At 33.8% G+C, this 17,332-nt stretch overlaps 1 protein-coding gene and 2 pseudogenes across 1 annotated transcript in view; 2 read left to right on the top strand and 1 right to left on the bottom strand.

The window, feature by feature from the left end:
• Positions 1-2,527: 2,527 nt before the first annotated feature.
• Positions 2,528-5,238, bottom strand: LOC108451770 (uncharacterized; annotated as a pseudogene).
• Positions 5,239-6,088: 850 nt separating this feature from the next.
• LOC108465595 (lariat debranching enzyme-like) overlaps positions 6,089-17,332 on the top strand; it is a 32,088-nt gene continuing 20,844 nt past the window's right edge. Inside the window, exon 1 of the mRNA XM_053018315.1 lies at positions 6,089-6,844. The gene's annotated coding sequence lies outside the window, so the exon portion shown is untranslated. The remainder of the gene's footprint in view (positions 6,845-17,332) is intronic.
• LOC108451764 (lariat debranching enzyme-like) lies at positions 8,163-11,920 on the top strand (annotated as a pseudogene).

Here is a 17,332-nt window from a genome sequence, read left to right as displayed (position 1 = left end):
TATATTACGATCAAACATAATTTGGAAATGAATTACTCTAATTAACTACTTAATATGCAAAAGGACTAAATTGTAAAATTAGATAAACTAAAAAAACAAGCAAATTAATAACAAATAGCAGTTGGTTGACTTCTATATTGTAACACCTCTAACATGTCTTCGTCGCTGTATTAAAATTTCGGAGTATTAGAGAACAATAGAAACAATTAAATTTAAACGGAAACAATTAATCATTTCTAAATAAAAGGACTGAAATAAAAAAAAATGCATATCTAAAGATATGTGACAGATACATGAACAAATGATAAATGAAAGAGAAAATGTTACTTATATATATTGTTTTTTCCATAAAGATTACAATGAATGAAACTCTCTCAATGACATGTTTCTTTTTCCTTTATTCTCTCTTTTGAAAAATAATAAATAATGACCAATTTGAACAAAATGTAAATATTAAAAATTAAATTTATTATTACTAATATTTTTATAGTTAATTTTATATTTTAAACATTCTTTATATTAAATGATAGATCAGGTCTGATCCAATTGTATCACAATATTTTTATAAAATTTTAATTAATTGTTTTGCGACCACTTTAAATTACTTGTTATATTAAATGATAAATCAAGTCTAACATTTAATCATCTAATCAAAGAGGCTTTTTAATGAAAATTTCTCATAGGGCGCGTTTTCATCTAACCTTTTTACTTTCTCTCCAAAAACAACATATATAGGTAAATAAAAAGAACAACACAAATCCTTAAGGGAAAGGGACCTTTCTTCTTTCCTCTGTTTTTTGTATTCTTGAATTTTCTCTATCTCCCTATTCTCAAAACCCTAATTATATATTTTTGATTTCCCTTTTTGATTCATCAATCGAAGCTTGCCAATTGCCAATAGTAATCTCCCTCGAAGAATCATCAAGGTTCCTCTTTCTATCTTCCTCTAATCCTTCTCGATTTTCCCGATTTGTTTGTTTCCTGAGATTTCTCAATAAATTCTAGTTCTTTTAACTTTTTTTTTGTTCATTTTCTCAATAAAACATTTTAGAATTCTGAAGCCATTTTTTGGAAGAAAAAAATGCATGGTTTTTTACTTTAAATCAAGAACGTATGTTTGGAAGTACTTTAAGCTTGAACTATTAGCAATTTCTACTCAAATATGATGATTTTGCCACTTCCTTTTTATAATATATATTTTTTTGCTTTTGTTCCATTTAACAAATTTTAAAGAAGCATAATGAAAATTTGAAATTTCACAGATGCTAGCTGGTGATCAGGGTGGAAATTAGATCATTGGGATATTGAAATGATCAAATGACTTTTATGTACTGTTCTGCTTACTTGATGGTTAACTTAACCACTTGAATGTCAAATAATGCTCAAGAACCTATTATTTGCCTATGCATTAGGGAATAATAGGCATTTATTTATTTTTAGTATATAAGTAGTAAAAACCTGTCATCTTTCTTTAGGTCTTGAAGGAGGCCTTTAGGCTTTATGCTGAAAGTTGGGTAAGGGAATCGAAATAAAAACCTAACTGAACTCAAGCATTACGGGACTTTGTTCCTTGGCCTCCATAAGATGTCTCAAGCACGAATCTAACGGTTTATTGCACATATAATATGCCGCATATTTTTCAAGTCATGCTATATACTTCTTGATTCATTACAGACAACTTATACATCAGAACACGCAGCAGTGCAGAGGCAGAGTATCGAGCATTATCTCATGGTATATGCGAAGGAGTTTGGATACAAAGACTTATGGGGGAACTAAAAGTGCCTTACACCAGGCCTATGAAGATGTACTGTGACAACCAGGCAGCTGTCAGCATAGCACATAATCCTGTGCATCACGGTCGCACCAAACATGTGGAAATAGATTGCCACTTTATAAAAGAAAAAACACACTCAGGAGTAGTGTGCATCACCTACCTACCTACTAGACAACAAGTTGCAGACGTGTTAACTAAAAGTTTGAACAGAAACATGTTTGAAGAACTTATTGGCAAGCTGGGTTTGATAAACATCTACACTCCACCTTGAGGGGGAGTGTTGGAATTCCTAAGATTAAGGACAGAAAACTTACCTTATTACTAGGAGTTCCCTTCTAAATAGAAACTAATCTCAGTCACTGATTCTTAGGAAGTTACTGTTTTTTAGGGATTGTTTTCCTTGTTTGTGTTAATTTCTCTCTTTATAGGTGTAAACTAATTAGCAGAATGAATAACAATCTTTTTCAAAGTTTCTTCACTCTGAATCTCTGATATTCATTTAGAGGACAATGATATATGGATATGTTACACCTAGAAGTGCATGCTTTTCATGAGTGGCTCTTACCAATTTTAACCAGGAACTCTTCCTCCTACTGATTTTCAATACATTGTAATATCCAATTAGAACTTTCTCAGTCATCAACAATCTCAAAAATTTACAAGGCCTGTTTGGTTTGTTATATATGCTATTTGCTTTTTGCTCCTAAAAGGCGCTAAAGTAAAAATCAAATGATAAAAGCAAAATCATAATTATTTAAAAATAAACAAATACTTGTTAGACAACACAATTCTAACATGATCAATTTACAGTAAAGTAAATCATGTTTCTCGTTCTAAAGAAACTTACATTTGAACTATTAGTTCTTCATAAACATAGCTTGCTTTTACATTCAAACATGCTTCCTACCTTTTGCTTTTCAAAGAAATAAGACAAGCAAATAGCAAAGGGTAGAATCCAATTTGTTAGTTACTAAAGAATCATAAAGACCATCCTCTTGTATTTAAAAGAAGAATCAAATCGAACATAAGAGTAACATCCTAACCCAAAACAAGAATGAAATAAGGAAACATAGGATTCTATTCGTATAGCAAGTTTCAAACTTCAAAAAAGACAAGTCAGGAGTAATTAACATACCTCATCATCATCATCATCACCACCGTCTTCCCTATTCTTCTTAAGGCGGGTTGTGCCACCCTCCTTGCTGATGGGTAATTTCAATGCTCCAAATGGAGTGTCAACGTTGATGTGACCTTTCATAGTGTAACCTGTTCCTTTTCCCCTAATCATGTCCCACAGAGCAGATCCGAAATCCTAGGCCTGAAGGAGATAGGAATCTCAATGTAACTGATTCCGTTTTTGTCTATCTTTGCAGATTTTTCAAGTTCTGCAGATCCAATGCTGACCTCAGATAGCCAGACCTCACAGTCAAGTGCATTGAGTCCCAAGTCTTCTTATTCCCCCATTCCGTGGATTGGTTCCAACATCAAGACCGGTGGAGGAGAACTCAAGTCAATGCGCTTACCAACTCCTTATCGACCTTCAAATCTCTTATCTAGACAGGATAAGCCTCTATCTAAGTTCATTTGTGATGAAATCTTTTCCTACCCTGAGGTCAGGCTTAAGCTTATTCCCGTCAGTTCCCTCACTCTCTTTCAATGGCATCTGCTTTCAATTCATTAAGAAAGAGATTGCCCGGTGTGAACTCCTACCTTCTAACCATGGAGGTCGGAGAAGTCCTATCTCGAGTGACTGGTAATTGGGGTCTAGAAGCATTGGTGATTGATTCTTCTTCTCAAAGCTTGAATCCGCTCTTTCCATTCCGTACTAGTGTGTTAGCAAGTGCTCCGACTAAGGAAAGATCTAGAATAGCCTGTTGTTATTCCATCTTCGAGTCGAGTCCGGATAGACTCCCTCGGCTAAGAGACTTATCTGTCACTTCTGTAACTTCTCTTTAGCTTCTTAATTGAATTGGCCAGCGGTTCGCCTTATCAGTAAAAGTCATTCTTAATTTCTAATTTCAAATGAAGAACTGCTATAGTTTCCTCCCAAGAGAATCTCTCAAAGTGTATCTTCTCCATATCGATATCCGGCTTGTAAGGTATAGGGATCTCTCCAGTTTTCTCAAGAGGTAAAGTTAACCTCCCAAAAACAGGAACATCAACAATGAGATCAACTTTCAGCCTATATGGAATGATATATTAAAGTAACTGGTATTTTGACAGTCTCCTCACCGTGAGCATGGATGGTTCCAGCATCTGGAATCAAGCCTGAAATGAGTTTTCTACCATCACTTTCAAAGAGGTAGTCAATGACGACGAGGGGGATTGGAACAGGGTTTGGGTTCTTTATGATGACATCAACGACAATTTCTGCTTTCTCAAGATTGATATAAGGGAGGTGAATCTCAGCTACATCTGCAGTAGGCTTGCCAAAGCCGATTGTTTCCTCCATCTTCTCCCCAATGTCATGAATTAAACCCTTGACCTTGTCTATAAATCCACTGTTGTCTTCTTTGTCATCCACCTTGTCCTTAAAATCCCTTTCAACAAATTCTGGCTTATCGGATGATGACATACCTTAATAGCAAAGCTTCCAAGTAATTAATCAAATAAAGTTATTAGAAAAATGTTCAAAACATTTTGTTCTTTTGATAAAAGAAACTACAGGAAGCCCTAAATACTAAATAAATTAGTTAACATAGATCGCAATCCTTCTACGACTGTCAATTGAAGCAAGATTTAAAGCCAGAGGATATATAAATTGGTTGGCATATGTGTATAAAGAGAGAAGCAGAAGCAGCCAAGCAAGGAACAGCTGAAGGGACTGGAAAAGAGAGTCTTAATATTAAGGATTTGATCTAAACACTAAACATGGAGCCAGCCAGAGCACAAAGGAAAGATAGTGATCTGAGACATAAAAATCATCGAAGTGAAGAACAGCAGCCAAAATATCCAGATCCAGATCATCATCATTGTTTCAGACATGACAATTTCTCATACTGTAACAAGTTAACAACGGCAATAACATTGTAACGATCAAAAAGAAAAGGTCATATATTAGTTTGCTACTACCATTCCTAAACTTAAAGGGTGACTGGTTTGATCATAACTCAAATCACTCATCTTCCGGTGGAGGGATGAGGATCCAACCCACCATCTTTCGAATATTGAAAATTTAAATTAAAAAGTGGAAAACAAAGAAGACAGATAATTTGTAGTGAGATATACCTGCAAGCAGCGTTTTTCTTATTCTGATCTTGTTATATGTTTTGTGATAAGAAGAAAGCGGACACTGGCCAGGGGGATTATATAAGATTGGGACTGGAAAAGAGAGTCTTAATATTAAGGATTTGATCTAAACACTAAACATGGAGCCAGCCAGAACACAAAGGAAAGATAGTGATCTGAGACATAAAAATCATCGAAGTGAAGAACAGCAGCCAAAATATCCAGATCCAGATCCAGATCATCATCATTGTTTCAGACATGACAATTTCTCATACTGTAACAAGTTAACAACGGCAATAACATTGTAACGATCAAAAAGAAAAGGTCATATACTAGTTTGCTACTACCAGTCCTAAACTTAAAGGGTGACTGGTTTGATCATAACTCAAATCACTCATCTTCCGGTGGAGGGATGAGGATCCAACCCACCATCTTTCGAATATTGAAAATTTAAATTAAAAAGTGGAAAACAAAGAAGACAGATAATTTGTAGTGAGATATAACTCCAAGCAGCGTTTTTCTTATTCTGATCTTGTTATATGTTTTGTGATAAGAAGAAAGCGGACACTGGCCAGGGGGATTATATAAGATTGGGGAAATGATAATAGGTTAGATCCAGAACATTAGCAGCCAGGCAAAGACTGCGGCCTTAGATCTGGTACTCTGACTGAAGCCTCAGGCCACTAAGATAAACGTAATACCAATCATATTGCAAGTTTCAATGTTTAAATGAAAAATAGCTCCTTCTATCCCTTTCCAGTAGAAGTTTTCATATATAAGAAATGAACCTTGCAAAATACACCAACATGGCTATATCAAGCCAAAAAAAAAAAAAACAAAATGTAGCGGTACAAGAAAATAGATCCTAAAATATGATGGTATTCACAGGGCATTAGACAAGATTAAAAATGATTTAGATTTAGGTGGAATAGAAAGGTAAATGGTCAACCTTGCCAGGCAAAGAATCATAACCAAAGATGCTGAACAGATGGCTGAGCTAGACAAGCAGTCACATCTCTTAATAGAAATTCTTGTAGTATTAAAGAACACAAAAACAATGCCTTTTGGTGTAAGAATACACACGAACTATCCAACTCTGACAAACTAGAGCAAAGTGGATTACCTGCTGGTCATCATCATTTTCAGCTGGGTTATTCCTAGAAATCTCAAACCTTCAGCATTCTCAGGATTTTTCATAACTTCAGCCTCTAGGGCAAGCGCTGCTTTACTCAAAAGTCCTTTCCTCAATAGCTCTTGACCTTCTTTTAAAGGATTTTGATGACCAACATATGGATTCATATCAGAAAATACAAAGACGCCCCTTGAAGCGTCCGACCGCTGAGGAACCTACAAGTTTTCACATCCAAAACATTCATGTAGAATTAAGAGAGGTTATAAAGTGAACTTCTTCAAGGCTACCAGTCTTAGTCATCATATGAATTTGCCCAGTTATCAGACGAACTATCTCCCAAAGCCCCCCCACCAACTTGACGACCAAATTCTTCTGCCCAGTCATCAAGATGCAACTTTGAGCATTCATTGACCCATTGATCATCGACAGACTCTTTTTGCAATCTTTCAGCACCAAATTCATTGGCCCAATCGTCAGGTCCACGGAAAACCTATTAACCATCAAGTCAAGAACATTTAATGAAATGAAGAAAATTAGAATATTAGAAACAAGTTATCCTATCTTAGAAACAAGTTATCCTATCTTGTTCAAGCAGTTTTTCTTTTAAAGCATCATGAGCTTTGCTTGTAAAATGCACAGATATATGGAGCTTTCAAATACTGCTCCGCATGTATGAAATCCGTGAATGGAAAATGGATCACTCGAAGGTCAATGATGGGATTTTTACTTTCTTCTTCTTTTGTTTTTTATTTTTATTTTTATTTTCTCTTCCTCCCTTTCTTTAATACGCAGATTCTATCTGGGTCTCATTCTATTTTTTTCCTGATTTTTTTTTTTTAGCTTTTGTGTAACCACGTGCCAAAAAAACACACTTGCTACAGCAGGATATTGAAATCCCACCCTTCATCGGATTGTAATTTCAGGTATGATTTTCACTTCGACCAACTTTTTCTTTTCACGTCTTTTTTAGTTTCAGACCAATGCTTATCTTCTCTTATTTCTGTGGGTATTGTGATTTTCATCTTTAGAACAAGTTTTCATTTCTGTTTTAGTTTTCAGATTTATGCTTCTTTTTTAGTCTTTTCATTGTGTTTTTGTTATTCGTTTTGGTGTTCAGCCTTATGAAACACTGCTTATATTCGTCTTTTAAAATCTTGTGATGTCCTCAATTCTTTTTGATAGTTTATCGCTTGGTATGTGTTCTATTTTTTTTCGATTGTTTGTTTCCCTCTGTATTTAAGGACATTTTCTTACAAATCGTTCAGTCCTATTTATGAGATTTTATAGCGAAGATATGTTTCTATCAACTATACAAGTATCATCTACCCTAGAACCCTAACTGATTAGCAGAAAATAATGAAACATTTTCTTGTTTCTTTCCCTTTTATTCTCTTGATTTTCCCTTTTTCAACAAGTAAAAACATTTATATTTAAGAAAAAACTAATAAAATCATACTGAGTTTTTAAATATTTTCAGAGAATCTGACATTAGATATTCTCACGACGACGTTTTAGTAAGTACTGTGATATTGGGTTAGCTGCGTGGGAGCAGATTTTTCTAGTGTTTTGTTCTAGTTAATATTCATTTTTATTCTGCAAGAGTGATATCCCATTCCGGTAATTGCTATTCCTAGAATATCCCCATTATATCCTTTTCCGGTTCAGTATTTTTGGTGCCCGGTTCAGTTGTTTTAGTTACCGGTTCAGATTTTTTATGTGTTTGAACCGGGATACCTATTGTAGTTATTCCTATCAGGGATATCCCATGCCACGGTTATCCCGGCTTTGGGATATCCCATGGAGGGATATCCCGGTTTGGGGTCTAAGTGTTAGAGGCTTGGGGCTTGGGTTTGAGGCTTAAGGTTTACGGTTGGGCTGGCTGTTTTTTGGGCTTTCATTTTAGTGTTTAGGGCTGTGGACCGCTTAAGTTTTGGTTACTGGGTTATTGAGCTTAGGTTGTACCCATGTACTGGACTGGTGTTGGGCCTTCTTATAGTTAGTCAGATGGGCCCTTTTATTATTATTTTGTTCTCTTACTTTGGGCTTTTTTCAGTTTTGTGTATATACTATTTATTTAGTTATTTTAATATCCAGTCCGATATTTTTCAAAAAAATAAAATAAAATTCAAACCGTTTTCAAAATAAATAATATAAAAACTCTTTCTTCATTCATCTCTCTCACGTTCGGTTCTCCCTTGATTCTCTCCTCTTTTCCCCTTTTTTCTATTATTTTTGTTCTTTTCCTCTCTTCCTCCTTTATTCTCCTTTCTAACAAAGCGCTGCCGCTTCCTCCACACACTTTCCAGCGTCTTACCTCCGATGAGGCCAGCTTCCTTCCCATCGTTGTGAGATTTAATTCGTTGTGCGTTGTGACATTCTGTTTCTTAGTTTTCTCCAAAAGTCTGTACTTTAGTTTTAAAAAAAAAATAATAATCTAATTGGGATGCTTGTTGATATTGATAAGAATTGGAGAATTTCAACCAATTTGCTAATTGCAAAGGTTTTTGTCAATTTGGGCTTCATGATCATTTACGGTGGAGGTTGTCATGATTCGTGGATGCATATATGTTTTCTTTTTCATACTGCTATGTGCTTGCATTAGTCAGTAAGTATTGGGTATATTTTCTTTAAAATAGTTGGGATTGTCTGAGTTCTGTTGGGTATGATTTGCAAATGGATTTTGATTGGAAGTTTTAGGTAGACCCATGGTATCTCTGTATATCAGCTGAATGGGAAGTTTTGTGTGATTATTGATATATCCATGTGGTGAAAATACTCTGATTTTGGTTAAAGATAGAATTATATTCATCTGTGTTACCTAGCCTTACATGAAGGGAAATTGAGTTGTAATCTTTTAAACGAATAGGTTCTAGTCTCAATCCTTAGATTAACATAATTTTAATTTGCTTATTGGTTGATGCTTTTTTACTTGTATGTCAGTGGGTATTTTTATGATTTTTTTTTTCTGCTTTATAAATCCTTTGTCTTTGCCTTTTCATCTCTGTTTTTAGTTTAATATGTATGCTCCTTTTCACTTCTATTTTCTCTGTGTTTTTGTCATGGTTTATGGTTTCACCTTTAGAGAATCACTGTTTCATTCCTTATTGGAAATGATAGATGTTAGTGGTTAGATACCAAAATTGATAATTAAGTACCAAAATGTGAATAAGAATTTAAGTAACAAAAATGTTAAAGAAATATATAAAAATTTTAGAAGGCTAAAATGGTGAATAAAGTCATTAAGAAAAAAACCTAAGGTTTTCAGTTTTTCTCAAACCCTACCACAATATTGTGTCCAAAATACTCGCAACATGGAGATCTCGAAGGGTGCATGCATGGAGATCTCGACAATGTCTACGAGACCATTAAATACATAAAAAACACTCACAACATCAAAATCGACCTCCTCCTTTGTTGTGGTGATTTCCAGGTTCTTTCTCTTACACTCCCACTTTCTCCCTTCAATTTGTTGTTATTATATGAAATTTTTGTCACTTTCCAAATACCCATTTTGATATGAACTTAATTTTTTTCGCTTTGCAACTTAGGCAGTCAAGAATGAAAGAGATATGGATAGCCTCAATGTGCCTCCAAAATATACTTCATTCTGGATATACTATTCAGGTGAGGAGGTTGCCCCAGTTCCCACCATTTTTATTGGTGGAAATCATGAAGCTTCCAATTATTTATGGGAATTGTAAGTCACCCCCTTTTCTTCATATGTTCTAGCTTGGGGATTTTGATTTACAATTATTTATGGGAATTGTAAGTCACCCCCTTTTCAAAGCTGAAATGGTCAAGCAACTATCAAAATCCCCAAGCTAGAACATATGAAGAAAAGGAACTCTTGTTGACCATTTCTGGTTGCTTGTTGGTTGAACCATATTTCCTAGATCCAGCGAGGAACTCTTGGAAGCAAGCCTGCTGCTCAGCTGCTCGAAAAACTCAAACCATCGTATTGGTTTTCAGTTCACTGGCACTGTAAATTCACCGCTCTTGTTGAACATGAAGAGGGTGGTCAAGTGACAAAATTTCTTGCACTCGATAAATGCCTTCCAGAGCGCAAGTTCTTGCAGGTATGTATCATAAGTTTTGACCATTTCATTTAGGTTCTTTCTTTTGGTCTTTGCTGGAAGCTAATAAATGAATTCTTTCTCTGATCTTTTAGATTGTTGATATTGAATCTGATCCAGGACCTTATGAGGTTCAAAATGATGAAGAATGGCTGGCAATAACACGAATATTCAACTGTGTCTTTCCTTTGACCTTCTGATGTGGAGACTTTGGGTGTGTGTGTATATGACATTTTTGTTTTGACCATGTTGTTTTGACCATGACACTCATCTCGCTCATTCTTTATTTTTTGGGTGGGGTGGACTAATATTTTATTTGAAAATGTGCAATTTTCTATTTTTGCAAGTACTATTACTCTACAAGAACTAGTGAGCTGACAACTGCTGTTCTAATATGTAGGAGAACACAGCTCGACATGCAAGATTGTCGTCAATTGGTTAAGAGCAGGATAGAAGATAGAGGAGCCAAACCTTGTGAATTTTCTCAAACAGCTCCACCTCACAACCCCTCTCATTCAGTTTCAAACACTACTTTTTTCTGGTAAATAATATGGTGATATTTTGATGCTTTTCCTTCTTTGAGGTGCTAAAAGTATCTCCATTAATGGTTTTATCTTTTGGTTTTAAGAAACTCACCATGTATGTTTATATATTTATGCCACTTATCACTGTCATGATTAGGCATCTCGATATTACTGTCACAGTCATTCCAAATCACTATCCATCATTTTTTTTTCTTTGTTTAGCTCAATTAATTGTTGGTTAGCGAATGCATTCTTATTTATTTAGAATTGCAACTAGAATATTCATGACTTTTGCTATTTGTTTTTGGTCAATTTCCTTTTTAATTATTAAAATTTTCTCACCTTGTGTAGGTTCTCCCCGTAATTCTCAGACTGTATCTTTCTTGGAATTGCTAGATCTTCCTTATGTTCTTGATAATGCATCAGACTCCAGGGATACTCCTGCTTCATTGCCTCGAAAAGGTAAAGAGTTTTCTATTTACCTTGTTCCACTCAGTTTTGATGCATTGTCCCTTTATACAGTACTTGGCGGCTTTTAGTTAATCTTCATTGTGATGCAGTCAAATCTAGAGTATACATGATTCTAGGAATACCTTTTGCTTCTCGTGTTTAATATGGTGCTGATGCTCTCTCATATAGCTTAATAGGATAGATAATTGATCATTTGCTTTCAATCCAGGTAGAACATAGAATGCGCCTAATGTTTTGAGCATCTGTGCATATCATACATAATGCTATAAATTTGCCTCATATAGGTTGATTGAGCTAAATCCATTAAAATTTCTTAAGGTGACATCGTTTTTCCTGTTGGTTCATTAGATGATTACAGTGAAGACATTCCCATTGAAGACGAGGATGAAATAGAAGATGATGCAGAACCGAATAATGAAAACAGGTCCTCATGAATGTTAATAATGTTTTCTATCAACCAAGAGGTTTATTGGTGCAAAAAGATTGATGGCAATATCTTGCTATTCCATGAGGCTTTACTGATTTGTGAAGTTGGCAGCTTAGTTTAATGGCCCACACTTTTCCAACTTTCATCAGCAGAAGAGAGCACCTATGCAAGTTGTGGGGTTTGTTGTTTGCTTTTTTCTTTCTAAAATCATGTATAAACATCAAACATTATATCAATAGCTATTATCACAGTCAATCATTATATGAGCTTGAATTTGGAATCTCAAAATTCCCGGGATTTTTCTAATTGAATTGATATTTTATTAAAATGGATAAATCACAATAGCATGGGGTTGTATCTTGCTTCTTGCAAATCTAGTAATTTGTTGAATTCCGACATCCAGGAACATCGGACAAGGCATGGCACCCTTTTTCAGGCATGAACTTATTTCTTTTTCAATAAGCAATTTTCAGACATGGCCATTGGTTTCAAAATGGTAGCTAGATCTATATATATGGTACATGCCTACTGCGGAGAGTTTATTTGGTAGTTTTTCTGGATAACATGTCTTTTTAATTCGTTGTGAGTTGTGACATTCTGTTTCTTAGATTTCTCAAAAAGTCTATACTTCAGTTTTAAAATAATAATAATCTAATTGGGATGCTTGTTGGTATTGATAAGAATTGGAGAGTATCAACCGACTTGCTAATTGCAAAGGTTTTTGTCGATTTGGGTTTCATGATCATATACGGTGGAGATTGTCATGATTCGTGTATGAATATATGTTTTTTTTTTTTTTCATACTGCTAGGTGCTTGCATTAGTCAGTAAGTATTCGGTATATTTTCTTTAAAATAGTTCTGTTGGGTATGATTTGCAAATGGATTTTGATTGGAAGTTTTAGGTAGACCCATGGTAACTCTGTATATTAGCTGAATGGGAAGTTTTGTGTGATTATTGATATATGCATGTGGTGAAAATACTCTAATTTTGGTTAAAGATAGAATTATATTCATCTGTGTTATTTAGCCTTACAAGTAAATAGGTTCTTTTAAGTGAATAGCCTACTCCAGGTATATCCCACTTTTATGCTATCTCGGTTCACAAATATTAGTGCCTAGTTTGGTAGTTTTAGTGTTCGGTTCAGCTTTTTTTCTTATTTGGACCGGGCTACTTGTACTTATTCCTAGCAGGGATACCCCATTCTAGGATATCTTAGGGTTGGGTATCTCGGTTTTTGGCTACACCAGTTTGCCGCTATCCCGGCTTGGATCTATACCGGTTTGAGATTTTTAAAAAAATTATATATAAAAAATAATATAAAAAATTCAATATGCACGGGTTGAGTTTTTACAAAATTTTTGATTATTTTTTGGATTGAGCCCGTCTCAACTTTACCTTTTAAGTTCACCCAATTTTTAAAAAAGTCTCCCATGATTATTAATTCATTCAAACTGGGCTAGCTATTTGAGTATCTTATTTATCTTATTATTTCGGGAGGGAGAGCAAAGGTGATGAGGAATATCTCCACGAACTGGACTATCTGTCACTCTTATTTCAGGCAGGGATATCCCATTTCAGAGATATCCCGGTTTGAGAATATCCCGTAAATAGATATCTCATATTGGTTATATCCTATATATCCCAACGTTGGTTTAAGGTTTTTTTTAAGAAAAGTATTGGGTTATTATTAAAATGTAAAAATAAATAAATCCATCGGACTTAAATAAAACAAAAGCCTGAAAAAATAAGCCTAAATTTATTTGGGTCTAAGCACATCATGATAGTAATATTTAAAAAAGATTGTATCTTCAATCTATAAGAATTGAATATAATTTTTCAAATATCAAATCTTGTTATGCTCTTTTCAAGATAGAAGAATAGCAAAAGGGTTTCCTTAACAATTTTTTAACAAATTCATTAATAAAAATAATAATAATAGTGTGCCCACTCTACTTTGAATTTTCATTTTATTGTTTTTATTTATGCAGTAAGAATTAATCTGTTAACTATTTTTATTTTGATAGTTAAGAGTCATAGTTTTTGCAAGAAAAATTATTGAATTAGCTCTAATTTTATTTAATTAATAAATATACTATTTATTTTTATAAATTTTATATTATATAAAAATAGATTTCAAAGCTGAAAGTTTAAGTTTACCTTACAAAAACATCATCTATTTATCAAGTTTGATCCAAATTAATATGTAGGTAACTCTAATCATCAATTAAATAATATAATTCAATTTAAAATTTATAGTAAATTTAAATCATTTTGTTTTTAAATAGATAGTTATATCCATTTATTTTTATAGTTCAAAATTTTAGGTAATATTCTCATTTATATTTTTAGATATATATTTTATTAAATTTTTATTAATAAAATTATTTATAAATTGCTAGAAAAATTTAAAGTATTTACATTAAAAATATATGAGTCATAATAAAATTGATATTTTTAGTTTGAAATACTCAAGAATCGTACTTAATCCTCTTGAAGGAATAGAAAATCCTGCTTAATCCTAATTAGTATTAGAATATATTAAAAATTTGATATTAAATAAATCTTTTAATTCTATAAATATTAAAATGTAAAATATATGCATATATTTATCTGGAGAAATCAATCCTATTTCGCTTTATTTTTTCTAATATTTCTTTTTTTTCGTTAATTTCCCCAAAATGATATTAGTGATTTAAAGAAAGTTTTAATTACCATAAATGTTACCGTTGTCATCAGTCCAATTTTATATCTCTCTTCATTCCATAGCTCCCTAGCCGATTCATTTCCCCCTTCGTCTTTCTCTTTCTCTCCGTCTTTTCAATTTTTTCTTTTTCTTTTTTAGATTTGGTTAAAGGCAAGCCAGAAAAACACTCCCACCCGCTTCTCTGCCGTTTCACGGCATACCAATGCCAACTGAAGATGGTGACGCAGAACCAGAACCCTTTAGAAAAATATTTTTGAAATTTCGCTATTAACCATTTTCACAACTTTCTTTCTCTCCCCACTTCCAGGATTGCCCCTTTTGTTCCTTAATAATAATTATTGTTTTTGTAGTAGTTTTGCATTAGTTTGTTTTTTGATATGTTCTGTTGTATGGGTATTTTTCGTCTTTCTCTTTGGGGTATTTTTTTTATTCGGTTCATGAGAAATTTCTTGGGGGGTAAAGGTGATTTGGAGCTCTAAAATAAATTGAATAACCATGCACTATGATACTTATTTCCTTCAAAGCATGAACTGCAGATTTTTATTTTGCTTATTTGATCTGTAAAATATATGAAATCCTCTTCTTCATCGTAGAGTCATTTCAGTTATGAATCTTTAGTTCACCTTTGTCTTTAGGTTTTAGGGTTTATTGGTTTGAGTGTAACCCGCTTCCTCTAATGTTACTGTGGGATAGTTTGCTTATGTTGTGAATGCTGTGATTACAAGAGTGTCTTTTTGCATATGATTTCCATGACTGCAGTGATTATATTTTGGACTTAAGAGTTTTACATACGGTGACAGGATATAATTTTCCTTAAGGTTACTAGAAGCTTATCCCTCACATTACATTTTGGAAATGTTATTGTTATATTCTGGTGTTAATCGAAGTGTTTTCTGCCATACAGGTCGCTAGATTATTCAATGAAGTTGCTCAGATGTCTCCTGAGGGTGCTGATGTACACATTGTCCTTGGTGTTCTGTGTAATTTGTCGAGAGAATATGAAAAGGCCATTGCATCTTTCAAAACTGCTTTGAAACTTAACCTAATGATTATTCTCTTTGGAACAAGCTTGGTGCAACACAAGCCAACAGTGTGCAGAGTGCTGATGCAATATTAGCTTATCAACAGGTAGCCTCTTCATGATTCCCCCTTGAATAGTGGTGGCCTATCTGTATACCACCTGATATGTTAATTTCATAATTACTTTTTTTATAATTAAAAATTTATTTTCCCTATCCTAAAATTTCAGGGTTCTCTTTACTAAGTTGAAGTACCTGAATGTGTGAAATTCAAAATATATGAGTACTAGGATTTTACTAAGGATCAATTTGTATGGTGTGTTTCTCACTATTTTGCATGTTAGGCCAGAATAAAAAAAAAAATGAATTATGAAGGTGTTGACAATGTCGGCAAGGGTGCTGTAACTACCTGAACCATTTGAGGTGCAAGATGTAAAAAAAGCACTTTTTCGAGTAAATTAAGGTGAATATGTAAATTTTTGCTTCCTGAATCAAGGGGGCTTTTTCGCTTCTATACAAAAAAGTGTGCCTAGGACTTGGCTTGTGCTTAATCAATTGAAAGGATGGCATAAAGAAATGCAAAACATGTGATAGCCCAACATGCCAATCTTCTGTGTGCCAAACTCATATGGGTTGCATCATCTTTTCCTCTATTTCTCTTGTTTCTTATCTTTCAATGGTCAAGTGATGCATTGGTGTGTTATACAGCTCTCTTATAGGGTTGAATTATTTACTTGCTCCATCTTTGTAACCTTAGGCTGCTAAATAGATTCTCCAAATAACATGTTGCACCTAGTTGGACCTTAGAAAACAAACTAGCTCTTCTATTAAGCTCCATGTAATTAGTTATTTGATTTGTTGGAGCTATTGGTTAATTTAGATGATTTGATTATGCACTTCCTCAATTTACATATACCCTTGATCATCTCTTTCAAAATGCCTTTTTTAATGCATTCAGATCTTGCATATGCAGTTTGATTTGTTTAGCCTCTGTTACTGAGATTGTCCATTTAAAATTATTTGATGATAAACTTCCCTTTGCCTGTGGTGGCCATATTTTCAGCACTATTGAATTTAGTCTTTTGGTCTATGTCTGGATCTTTAGGCACTAGATTTGAAGCCAAACTATGTGCATGCTTGGGCAAACATGGGTATCAGTTACGCCAACCAGGTTTGTTATGTCCTGCACTGTTCTCTCATTGTCTTGACATTCATGAAAAGGGAACTGCATTTCTTACTTTATGTCTTCATTTCCTTTTGCATATTTCTGAGATGGTCAATCCTTCTAAATGAAAATTTATGGGTCTGTGATCAGGAATTAAATAACCTTGTTTTCAATATATAGGTCTCAACATATTTTGGAAAAAGAATTCATTCGAATAACACTAGTCTTGATGGAAAGATGAAAGCTTATTTGATTGGCCAATAATAAATTTTTATGGTCTAAAATGAAACCCATCATGTATCCAAGATTAATTTATTTTTGGTAAGAATACTCCCTTATTTGACACACCCTTTGCCATGTACATACCTCACAAATTATCTTGTAAAAGTTGACACGAGATATATATTTGTATCAAGAAAAAGCATGTAGGGACTGAATTGAATAAAATGAGAAGTACACTAATTCTGAAATTGTACTGGGCGTGTGGCGTAATGACCAGCTTATTCCCATATTCTCTCCTATTTTTCCTTTATTTCTAGCTTTCCTCTCTCCTTTATTAGCTACTCTTTTGATTAGTTTTATGTTCTTCCAGTAGGCCCCTTCCCTCCCCTAAAATTTACTTAACCAATTACTCTACCCCTCTAAACATTTTATTTTACCGATGAAAATAAAATAAAAATATTATAATATTGTTATGTTATAAAATAAAAACCCATAGTTTCTCTCCGTTAAATCAGGATAGCATAACATTATGGAATTAGTACAGTCAATTAGGTTTGAAATCCTTGAATTTGACGCGGTCACCTAGCA

Source organism: Gossypium arboreum, chromosome 8 (genome assembly GCF_025698485.1).
Source record: "Gossypium arboreum isolate Shixiya-1 chromosome 8, ASM2569848v2, whole genome shotgun sequence".
Taxonomy (NCBI): Eukaryota; Viridiplantae; Streptophyta; class Magnoliopsida; order Malvales; family Malvaceae; genus Gossypium; species Gossypium arboreum.
The sequence above is the reverse complement of the archived record's forward strand: the minus strand, read 5'-3'. Positions and strand labels throughout refer to the sequence as shown.